We start from the raw sequence: 10,815 nt of genomic DNA, 5'->3' as shown, positions 1-10,815 counted from the left end.
CAATTCTAAAAAAAAATCATTTTTTTTTTTTGCAAAGTCAGCCTTCCGGCGTCCCCAGATAACCCCGATATTGCAACACGGCCTTTCAATGCCTCGAGGACAAAACTTTTAAGGCTGTAAGGGTCAAAAATCAAAATATGACCAGAGGTGGCTGTTTATGCAAAGTCAGCCTCCCGGCGCCCCGTTTGGGAACATTTGGCTATTTTTGACAAAACGGCATCACCTGGTTTATTTATGACAAAGTTGAAATTTTGATATTTTGGCTATTTTTGCAAAAGGGGGGGTTGGACCCGGTGAGGGTTGCCTACGTATCTCATGCCCTGTGAGAATCAAACCATGCGTAGTTCGGGCAAATTAACCGAACTATTTTAAAACATGACTCTTTTTCCATTTATTTTTTCATGACAAGACAAACTATTTTTCTTTTCTATTTTTGAAAACAAGACAAAATACGATTTTTCCATTTTCAACAAACAATAAAACAATCTATTTTTCCAAACTAAAATAAAAGACTTTTTTTTCTATATTTTTAGTAATTGGTCATTGATTTTTTATTTCTAAAATAATCAATTAACTCCCTAACTCATATGTATCATCATATTTTGCTTATTATTTGGATACGCCCCGCGAGTCTCTTATTTCATCTGTTTGTGTATCTACTTTGGTGGGCGATACTATTATTGTGGACCGCCTATATCGGTCGTGTGTGGTAACTATTGGGGGTTTGGAGACCCAAGTGGACATTTTGTTACTTATTATGGTTAATTTTGATATGATATTGGGCATGGATTGGTTGTTCCCGTGTCATGCTATTCTTGACTGTCACACTAAGATGGTAACGTTGGCTATGTCGGGGGTGCCACGGATTGAGTAGCGAGGTTCGACGGATTATTTTCCTAGTAGGGTGATTTCATTCTTGAAGGCCCGGCGGATGGTTGGGAAGGGTTTTCTTTCTTATTTGGCCTTTGTGAGGGATGTCAGTGCAGAGACTCCTACCATTGATTCCATTGCGGTGGTGAGGGATTTTTCGGATGTGTTTCTAGAAGACCTGCCGGGCATGCCACCGGACAAGGATATTGACTTCGGTATCTATTTGGTGCCGGGCACTCAGCTTATTTCTATTCCACTGTATCATATGACACCCGCGGAGTTAAAGGAATTGAAGGAGCAGCTTCAGGAATTCCTTGATAAGGGGTTTATTCGGCCTAGTGTGTCGCCTTGGGGTGCGCCTGTTCTATTTGTGAAGAAGAAGGATGGCACGATGAGGATGTGAATTGATTACAGGCAGTTGAACAAACTCACAATCAATAACAAGTATCCTTTGCCTCGTATTGATTATTTATTTGACCAACTTCAGGGAGCGAGAGTGTTCTCCAAGATCGATCTCAGGTTAGGGTATCACCAGTTGAAGATTAGGGACTCGAACATTCTTAAGATAGCTTTCAAGGCCCGATATGGTCATTATGAGTTCCTTGGGATATCTTTTGGGTAGACCAATGCCCCAACACCGTTCATGCATTTGATAAACAGTGTGTTTTGTCCTTATCTCGACTCATTTGTTATTATTTTCATTGATGATATTCTGGTGTACTCACATAGCCAAGAAAAGCATGCTGAGCATTTGAGAGTTGTGTTGCAGCGGCTGAGGGAGGAGAAGCTTTATGCTAAGTTCTCCAAATATGAGTTTTGGCTCAGTTCAGTTGCTTTCTTGGGGCACGTGGTGTCCAGTGAGGGTATTCAGGTTGATCCGAAGAAGATAGAGGCAATCCTAAGTTGGCCCAGACTGTCCTCAGCCATAGCGATTCATAGCTTTCTTGGTTTGGCGGGTTATTACCGTCGGTTCATTTAGGGATTTTTATCTATTGCATCACCCTTGACCAAATTGACTCAAAAGGGTGCTCCTTTCAAATGGTCGGATGAGTGTGAGGCGAGCTTTCAGAAGCTCACGACTGCCTTGAGTACAATTCCAGTGTTAGTTTTGTTGTCAGCTTCAAGTTCTTATATGGTGTATTGTGATGCTTCATGGGTCGGCATCAGGTGTGTATTGATGTAGGAGGGTAGAGTGATTGTTTATGCTTCTCGTCAGTTGAAGCCCCATGAGAAGAACTACCATGTTCATAATTTGGAGTTGGCTGCCATTGTTCATGCGCTGAAGATTTGAAGGCACTATCTCTATGGTGTGTCTTGTGAGGTGTTTGTCACACCTCCTTTTTCTATACCTACGCCCCACAAGGGCGTAAAGGAGTTTTTCCAATTAAAGGACAATCGGAACGGGATTTAATTGTTAATTATTCAGAGTCGCCACTTGGGAGATTAATGGTGTCCCAAGTCACCGGTTGAATCCCGAACCGAGGAAATTTATGACTCTGTTAACAGTCCGCGAACCAGAAATCCGAGTAAGGAATTCGGTTAACCCGGGAGAAGGTATTAGGCATTCCTGAGCTCCGTGGTTCTAGCACGGTCGCTTAACTATTGTATTTGATTTTATCTGGTTTTAATACATGCTAGCTTATATGACTTTTATTTAATTTTACATCGCTTTTATTATAATTATTTTTTAAAGAATTGCGACGTCATGAAAACGCGTTTCGAACCCCGTCACAATCAATGCACCCGTAGTTATCAACACACTTTGACTTCGTCGAGATTTGGATTTGAGTCGCATCAATGCGCACCCGAATTTTAAGAGGGTTATTTAATTAAATCGTACCTAAAGATACTAACGTGGTGTTATTTTTTGGGAAAAGCCATGAAGTTCGCTAAACGGCCATCCCACATTCTAATTATTTCGATGATTATTTACTAAGGGCCCCACATTTATTTATTTTTGCGCAGTGAGGCTCGTCTCAATTTGTGAAACTCTTTTCTATCATTATTTATTTTTTAAGAATTACGATGTCGCGAAAACGTGTTTCGGACCACGTCGCAATCAATGCACCCGCGGTTATCGGCTTCATCGAGATTTGGATTTCGGTCGCATCAATGCGCACCCGAGTTTAAGAAGGTTATTCAATTAAATCGAGCTTAAAGATTCTAATGTAATATGATTTTAGAGAGGACCAGGGAATTTGCTAAATGGCCATTCCAATTTCTAATCATTGTTAGTAGCCCATTGTTGACAATCCGCGCATGTGATTTATTCCGGCAAGGCTAGTAGCAATTCCGAAATAGCTACGATTTTCTACTTATTTGTATGCTTCTAAAAGACTAGTTAATTTGGAAATGAATTGCAATGAAATAAAATAAGGACCAAATTTAAAGGATAATTGGGCATGCCCATGGCCTTAGTGTGATCCGAACGGCCCAACGAAGATAGATTTATTTCTATTGTAACAATTAATAAAATATCCATGAATCCTTATACTGAACACGTGAATTCTCAGAATCCCTAAATGATCTATCCTACACATTGCCTATCACGACCTGCTGTCCTTAATGAACTAAGTCAGTGATGAATGGGTTTGCTTCATGATTTCCAACTGATTTCTATACCAATCTACTTACCATAATTATGATCTTCCAAACAATTTCAGAATCGTAAAACAAAAGCAAACCTTCTATTACACTATAATGACAAGATACCAATGACTAAGCTAAATGTCATCAAATTTGCTCATGAATTCTCATGTCCTGTACACAGGTCTAATTGCTTCTGATGACTAGTGGAACTCACACGAATTTTCTGATCAGCCCAGGCCCATGCTCAAAGCTTATTCAAATGTCCAATTCAACAGTTCTAAACTATGCATCATTCAACATGTAATCTACCCTACTGAACAAGTTTAATTATACACATTCTGCTATTTACATAACAGGAGACTACACTATTACTATCATTAAAGATACAGGCTACTTTCAGTTGAATAACAGGCCTTGGAACATTTCATTTCAACTTCAACGAACATACATCAGTGAGATTCAGGGAAATGTACCTGGAAATTGGAATGTAAAATAGAGAAAAGGTGAGGAGTCAGGTACTTTGAACAGCAACAGCAACAAACCCAGCAATGTTATACCACAGAAACACAGACAGATTACTTCGAAAATCAGAAATATAAGCCAATTCCCACAGATCAGTCTAACATACCCCTGTCCCTCACAGCTGAAGTCCAAAACTAGTAATGAGACTCTAAAACTGTTTCAGATCTCCATATTTTGATGTTTTTATTTTGTGAATACCCTCAGAATTGAAATGCTAACTGAATAAAAATGAAAGCTCAAATTAAAACTTAGGGCTCAAGGTAGAAGATCGAGCCGAGCCCCTTTCCCAAGGCATCTTATGCCCTTTTATAGGCAACCCCCAAAGAGAATGGACTAGGTTCTAATTTTCTAATTAGTCTCTCTCTATTTTCAATTTGGTCCCCCTATTTTATCTTGCTAAATAAGTAACTGCAGTATAATTACTAAAAACTTACACTTGAACCCCTTTCTAGAAGGCCCTAAGGTATTCCTATACTCATACAATACCCATACTGCCCTTCCTTATACCTTGATATTACTATTCCTATCAGAACTGCCCTTTTCCATACCCAGATTACCCCTGAAAGCCTTTTAGAATCACTGAACCTACCCTTATCCCTAACAGTTATACCCAATATCCTAAACCATTCTGAAACTTAACTAAAATTAATTAACTAGCCATCAGAAACTAACTAAAATTAATTAACTAGCAATCAGAAACCAACTAATCAGACTGACTGAACCAATTCTGTTCAATTAACCAACTCAAACAAACTAAACAAAATTGAACTGAGCTTAAGCTACCACGATTAACATTAAATGAACTTAAAACTAATTATTAAATCACGAACTTATAATCATTCAACCAACTAACAAGCTTAAACTCAACAGTAATTAACAGAACCTAAACTAACACAATTAAACCGTAAAATTAACAGAACAATAATGAAACAACGACTGCAAATAATGTTTCAATCATGCAAGTAAAAGAAGCAGTAAAAAAAAGAAAAGAAAAACTCACAAAGGCATAAGGAATTCCGGCCGGTCATAAACATCTGAATCCTTTCAGATTTTTGACGCGTAACATCCCTAACCATGTGTTCTTACACGAGAACACATGGTTAAGGGTACTACGGTTCGAAATCAAAAGGATTTGATTTTAGGGTTTGGCCAGCAATTCTTAGATCTAAGATGTGGGTCGTTTCATGGTGATTTGAAAGAAAACAAACACGGATTAGTGTTGGGGAAGGGCTGGGGGTTGTAGGGTGTGATTTTGGGCTGACTCGGACAAACTGTCACCTGGCCGGAAAACTTCAAATCAAGATTCGAAGAATTCTGACCTTATTCGAGGCAAACCAACGGGTGCAATAGAAAGAGGAGGGTGAGGGGAGTCCGTGGTGTTAATTTCAGGGTGATCGGCATAGTTTGTGTTCACCGCCGGCAAGGATTTTTAGGGTGGCGCGGGTTAGGGTTTGGGAGAAGGGGTGGGGTGAGGAAGACGATGGAAATGGGGGGTAGGGGGGACGGTTTGGACACTTATATACTGGAAACCTCGTTAGTTCCGGACCGTTAGATTGATCAGATCCAACGGTCCTGATCCAAGGACCCCGAAACGACGCCGTTTTATTTAGCAGGGGCCAGACCGGGTAAGGACCTAGGCTGGACTTAATGCATGAGGCGTTTGGGCCTGAAATTTTGGTGCATTTGGCCCAAATTTCGGGTCTCAAACAAGACCCCTTCTATACTATTATTATATTTTATTTTATTTTCTTGCTTTTACAATTTATAATTTTAATTTTAATTTTTATAAAGATGTAAACTGATATGAAATCCTGATTTTTCAAAACAAAGACTAATTAATTCCTAAAATTGTTCGAAAAATAATAAAAATCATTAAAATACAAAAGTGAACTATTTTTGTGATTTTCATGCTTTGTTCTAAACAAATTAATCCCTAATTGATACTAAAATATAAAACTAAAACCTAAATGCAAAAAGATGCGTATTTTTGTATTTTATAAAAATTAACACGCACAAATAGAAACGCGACAATTATCAAAAGATGACACCAAAACGCACAAAAATTGTAAAAATACAGAAAAATTATTTTGTTTGGGATTTTGGGAATTATTCATATATAGGGCAAAAATCACGTGCTCACAGTGTTTACTGATCATCGTAGCCTCCAGCACTTGTTCAAATAGAAGGATCTCAATTTGAGGTAGCGAAGATGATTGGAGCTGCTAAAGGACTATGTATTACTATCTTGTACCATCCGGGAAAGGCCAATATGGTAGTCACTGCCTTGAGTAGGAAGGCGATGAGTATGGGCAGTCTTGCATTTATTCCTGTTGGAGAGAGATCTCTTGCAGTTGATGTTCAAGCCTTGGCCAATCAGTTGGTGAGGTTCAATATTTCGAAGCCCAGTCAGATCTTAGCTCGTGTGGTTTCCCGGTCTTCCTTGTTTGATCGTATCAGAGAGCGCAAGTATGATGATCCTCATTTACTAGTCCTCAAGGACAGAGTTCAGCACGACAATGCCAGAGATGTGACTATTGGTGATGACGGGTGTTGAAGATGCAAGTCCGGATATGTGTGCCCAACTTAGATGGACTTTGGGAGTTGATTCTGGAGGAGGCCCATAGCTCGCGATATTCCATCCATGTGGTTGCCGCGAAGATGTACCAGGATTTGAGATAGCACTATTAGTGGAGGAGAGTGAAGAAATATATAGTAGGGTTTGTAGCTCGGTGCCTCAATTGCCAGTAGGTGAAATATGAGCATCAGAGACCGGGTGGCTTGCTTCATCAGATGGATATTCCAGAGTGGAAGTGAGAGAGGATCACCATGTATTTTGTAGTTGGACTCCCACGGACTTCGAGGAAGTTTGATGCTATTTGGGTGATTGTGGATCGGCTGACCAAGTCCGTGCACTTCATTCTTATATGTACTACCTATTCTTCCGAGCGGTTAGCTGAGATTTATATCCGACAGATTATTTTCTTGCATGGTGTCCTGGTTTCCATCATTTCAGATAGAGGTACTTAGTTTACATCGCAATTTTGGAGGGTTGTGCAGCGAGAGTTGGGTACTCAGGTTAAGTTGAGCATGACTTTTCACCCACAAACAGACGTATAGTCTGAGGGTACTATTCAGATATTGTAGGACATGTTCTGTGCTTGTGTCATTGATTTTGGGGGTTCATGGGACCAGTTTCTGCCACTCGCGGAGTTTGCTTACAACAACAGTTATCAGTCAAGTATTTAGATGGCTCCGTATGAGGCTTTATATGGGAGACAGTGTAGATCTCCAGTAGGTTGGTTTAGGTAAACTATGTTATTTCTCTAGACGCTCATGTACTCCGTGACACGTTGGTTTTGGACTAGTTGTATCGTACTATGGATTTCGCCGTATGTTTTAAATAGTTTATTTAAATGATAAAGTTTTTCTGCAAATGTTTTAAATTTTAGTATTGTGGTTTTGGATTTCGTTGAGTTGAGGCTGGCCTAGTTCCACGATAGGCGCCATCACGACGGGTTGAGTTTTGGGCCATGACAAGTTGGTATCAGAGCCTAGGTTACATAAGACTCACGATTTATGAGTTGGTTTAGTAGAGTATTGCAGATCAGTACGAAGACATTTGTACTTTTCTTCGAGAGGCTACAGAACCTTTAGGAATACTTCACATTCTTGAATTCTTATCGTGCGAACCTGTTGATTCTAAAACTGAACTTTTGTTATTCTATTCTCTCACAGATGGTGAGGACACATACTACAGGTCAGGACGGGCAGCCACCAGTACCACCAGTTGGGGCCGCGAAAGGCTGAGGTTGCGATGGAGGCCATGATAAGGGCAGGGGTGTAGCTGCACAGTAGCTAGGGCAGCACCTGTAGATCTACCAGCCGTCCCAATTCATGATCAGGTTCCAGTTGTGGATGCTCCAGTAGGACCAGCTCAGGCACCAGCCATTGTTATCCCAAGTCTTCAGGAGACCTTAGCTCAGATCTTAACCGTGTGCACTGGTCTTGCTCAGGTGGTCGTTGTGTCTACTACAGCAGCTACTTCCCAGGCTGGGGGAGGCACTCAGACTTTCGTCGCATGTACACCCGAGCAGGTTGTTTAGGGACTTCAGACACCGGGGGAACTACCAGCCTAGCCGGTTGCACCTGCTCAGGAATATATGGTTCCATTCATGCCTGATGACGAGCATCGTCAGTTGGAGAGGTTTGGTAGACTTCAGCCTCCGGCTTTCAGTGGTACAGAGGGTGAGGATGCCCAGGGTTTCTTGGACAAGTGTCAGAGGATTCTTTGTACGACGGGTATTCTGGAGACCAGTAGGGTCTCGTTCACTACCTTTCAGTTTTCTAGAGCTGCCTTTACTTGGTAGGAGGCATGTGAGAGGCGTAGGCCTGTTGGTGCAGCGACCCTTACCTGGCAGCAGTTCTCCGTTCTCTTTCTGGATAAGTATGTGTTGTAGTCTTACAGAGAGGAGCTGTGCAGGTAGTTCGAGCAGTTGCGTCAGGATGATATGATTGTGACGTAGTGTGAGATGAGGTTCTCTTAGTTAGCCTGTTGCTATCTTGTTAGTTCCCACAGACATGGAGAGGATCATGAGGTTCGTTGATGGCCTCTCTTACCAGTTGCGGATTCTTATGACCAGAGAGAGGGTGTCTGGTGCTTCTTTTGAGGAGGTGGTTGACATTGCTCGGGAGATAGAGTCGGTTCGCCGCCAAGAGCGAGTTGAGAGGGAGGCAAAGAGGCCTCGGGGATCCGATAGTTTTGGTGGTGTTCCTCTTGGAGGCCAGTTTCAGCATGGTAGAGGTCGTCCATTCATGCATGCTCAGTCAGCTCGTCCAGGCCACCGTGGTGGATCATCTAGCCATAGTTCTCATAGTTCGCATCAGGGCCACTCATCTCTCAGTGCCCTTCCAGTACAGAACTCTCATCATGCCTCGTCTATTCAGGTTTCTACGGGTAGTTCCATAGGGTTTTAGTAGTAGTAGTTCCGTGAGAGGAGGGGTTGTTTCGAGTGAAGAGATCTTGGTCATATCAAGAGAGAATTCTCTAGGTTGTTGAGTGGGACTCTGCAGCAAAGTTCTAGGCTGAAGGCATCAGCACCAATTACTTTACCACCCGCCAGTCAGCTAGGGGTTTCCCTAGAGGGGGAGATCGATCAGGTAGCGGTCAGGCCCGTTTCTATGCACTCCCAGCTAGACCAGATGTTATTGCTTTAGATGCAGTAATCACATGTATTGTCTCACTTTGCCACAGGGACGGCTCTATATTATTTGATCCTGGTTCCACTTTTTCATAAGTGTCATCATCTTTTGCTCATTATTTGGATACACCACGCGAGTCTCTTGTTTCTTCTGTTCGTGTATCTACTCTGGTGGGCGATACTATTGTTGTGGATTGCCTATAATGGTCCTATGTGGTGATTATTGGGGGTTTAGAGACCCGAGTGGACCTTTTGTTGCTTAGTATGGTTGATTTTGATGTGATATTAGGCATGGATTAGTTGTCCTCGTGTCATTCTATTCTAGACTGTCACACTAAGATGGTGACGTTAGCTATGTCGGGGGTGCCACGGATTGAGTGGTGAAGTTCGACAGATTATATTCCCAATAGGGTGATTTCATTCTTGAAGGCCCGGCGGATGGTTGGGAAGGGTTTTCTTTCTTATTTGGCCTTTGTAAGGGATGTTAGTGCAGAGACTCCTACCATTGATTCAGTTCCGGTGGTAAGGTATTTTTCGGATGTGTTCCCAGCAGACCTGTCGGGCATGCCACCGGACAGGGATGTTGACTTTGGTATTGATTTGGTGCATGGAACTCAGCCCATTTCTATTCCACCGTATCGTATGGCACTGATAGAGTTAAAGAAATTGAAGGAGCAGTTCAGGAACTTCTTGATAAGGGGTTTATTCGGCCTAGTATGCCGCCTTGGGGTGCGCCTATTCTATTTATGAAGAATAAAGATAGCATGATGACTATGTGCATTGATTATAGGCAGTTGAACAAAGTCACAATCAAGAACAAGTATCATTTGCCTCGTATTGATGATTTATTCGACATGCTTCAATTAGGAGCGAGAGTGTTATCCAAGAATGATCTCAGGTTAGGGTATCATCAGTTAAAGATTAGGGACTTGGACATTCTTAAGACAGCTTTCAGGACCCAATATGGTCATTATGAGTTCCTTGTGATGTCTTTTGGGCTAACCAATGACCCAACACCGTTCATGCATCTGATGAACAGCGTGTTTCATCTTTATCTTGACTCGTTTGTTATTATTTTCATTGATGATATTCTGGTGTACTCGTGTAGCCAAGAGGAGCATGCTGAGCATTTGAGAGTTGTGTTGCAGCGGCTGAGAGAGGAGAAGCTTTATGCTAAGTTCTCCAAATATAAGTTTTGGCTTAGTTCAGTGGCGTTCTTGGGGCACGTAGTGTCCAGTTAGGGTATTCAGGTTGATCCGAAGAAGATAGAGGCAATCTGGAGTTAGCCCAGACTGTCCTCAGCCACAGAGATTCGTAGCTTTCTTGGTTTGGCGGGTTATTACCGTCGGTTAGTTCAGGAATTTTCATCTATTGCATCACCCATGACCAAATTGACTCAAAAGGGTGCTCCTTTCAGGTGGTCGAATGAGTGTGAGACGAGCTTTCAGAAGCTTAAGACTATTTTGATCACAACTCCAGTGTTAGTTTTGTTGTCAGCTTCAGGTTCTTATACGGTGTATTGTGATGCTTCAGAGGTCGGCATCGGGTGTGTGTTGATGCAGGAAGGTCGAGTGATTGCTTATACTTCTCGTCAGTTGAAGCCCCATGAGAAGAACTACCTTATTCATGATTTGGA

Source organism: Nicotiana sylvestris, chromosome 4, assembly GCF_000393655.2.
Source record: "Nicotiana sylvestris chromosome 4, ASM39365v2, whole genome shotgun sequence".
NCBI classification, from domain to species: domain Eukaryota; kingdom Viridiplantae; phylum Streptophyta; class Magnoliopsida; order Solanales; family Solanaceae; genus Nicotiana; species Nicotiana sylvestris.
Note: the sequence above shows the minus strand (reverse complement) of the source record.